Below are 1,652 nucleotides of genomic sequence, written 5' to 3'. Positions count from 1 at the left end.
GCAATCTAAATAGAAAAAAAAGGCAAACCCGGCTCATACATAAAGCATTCAGAAAAGGTATATAAGGTAGTCCGAGTCTAAAAACATATATCATAAACACAATAATATAACAACTGCTTTCATAATTTTACTTTTCAATATATTAGGATTAGGGAAACACCCTAAATTTAGGTTGTTGCTCTGAGATGCTATTAATTAAGGAAACAAGAGGTGGTTAGAGATGGACAAGAAAGGTTGAACAAGAAGGGAGTGCTGCTAAGAGTCAGGGATCTGAGGAATATAAAATAATTGCTCTTAGAGTTTTTCCCTATTTCTTTCTCAGTTCTCTCTATGTGCCTTCTTCTCACTGATGACTTCACTCACTCTTACTCCAAGCCCCTACCTATCCTTGACCTATTACTAAAAATTCTTATCACTAAATTCCCCAAATCAAGATGTGTAGTTACCAGGTCAGCCTAACAGCAATTGGTTAAACCTTTCACATTTTATTTATTTATTTATTTATTTATTTATTTATTTATTTATTTAACATCTACCGTACCTGGTCTTCCTAGGTAGTCTCCCATCCAAATACTAACCAGGCCCGACCCTGCTTAGCTTCTGAGATCAGACGAGATCAGGCACATTCAGGGTGGCATGGCCGTAGGCACACACATTTTTTTTTAAAATCACAGAATTTTAAAAGCAAACAAAAAATATTCTCAAGACCCAAATATTAAAAAGACCTTTATTTTTTAACATTTTGGATAAGGACTGTCCTCAGATCAAACCACATAAAGCAGTAATGACAAGGTTAACACAATCTGTTAGAGGCCTAATAAGAGTTTCATGATTCTAATGTTTTGAAAATTAGCATTTGGCATTCAAAATATCTCTATCTTAAACTAAAATGCCATAAACATTAAATTGAAAAAATTTTAAAGTCTTAACATAATTAAACTTTTATACAAAGTTTACATTTGTTTTATATTGCACTGGCACAAAGTATTACTTTCCATATAGGTCATATTTTTAATTTCAGAGAAGTTTTCTCTGTAGATATTTAAAACAAATTAAAAAACCACTTTCTATTTTTGAGTTATCAGTATTGAATACAAATTTTACTGTCTGTAACTTAGCAAAGGAGATGTTCCTTTTCTGTAGGTTATATTGATGATAATTTGACAATAAACTTTTTATTGACCAAATTCAAGGTAGATACTGCATGTCAGCTACTCTTCTCAGCTAGCCTTGTGGTGAACTTAGTAAGAGTTCATAATAAAAAACTGTTCTTGACTGAGATGCAAGCCTTCCATAATTATATATCACAGTGCAATTCTTATTCAATGAGCTTGTGGTTTTCCAAATTTAGGACAAAACATGCAGTTTTATCAGTGAGTTGAGATTTAGCATTGTTCTCCTTTGATTCCATAAGTGGTTGTTCCATCTTTAAAATGACCACTTCATTTATAACTATTTTAAAAGTAAGAAATAACATACAAATTTCTGACATGTTGACAAGAGAACTTCAGCAACTTTCTCTCTGACATGAAATATTTCATTCAGAAGGCCTGTTTCCTATCCATAGGCTTCCTAGATGAGACTATGCTAAAAAAAAATAAAGTATGAGATGTATCTGCCTATGAGCTTATAAGTGTGAAACCTGAGTGATG

The 1,652-nt window shown here is 32.3% G+C and overlaps 1 pseudogene; it reads right to left on the bottom strand.

Annotated features, from left to right (window-relative positions):
* Positions 1-529: 529 nt before the first annotated feature.
* On the bottom strand, positions 530-648 carry LOC120600277 (uncharacterized; annotated as a pseudogene).
* Between the last annotated feature and the right edge of the window lie 1,004 nt (positions 649-1,652).

The sequence above is a fragment of the Pteropus medius genome, unplaced genomic scaffold (assembly GCF_902729225.1).
Source record: "Pteropus medius unplaced genomic scaffold, Ma_sr-lr_union100, whole genome shotgun sequence".
Classification (NCBI taxonomy): domain Eukaryota; kingdom Metazoa; phylum Chordata; class Mammalia; order Chiroptera; family Pteropodidae; genus Pteropus; species Pteropus medius.
Note: the sequence above shows the minus strand (reverse complement) of the source record. Positions and strands in the feature narration are given on the sequence as shown.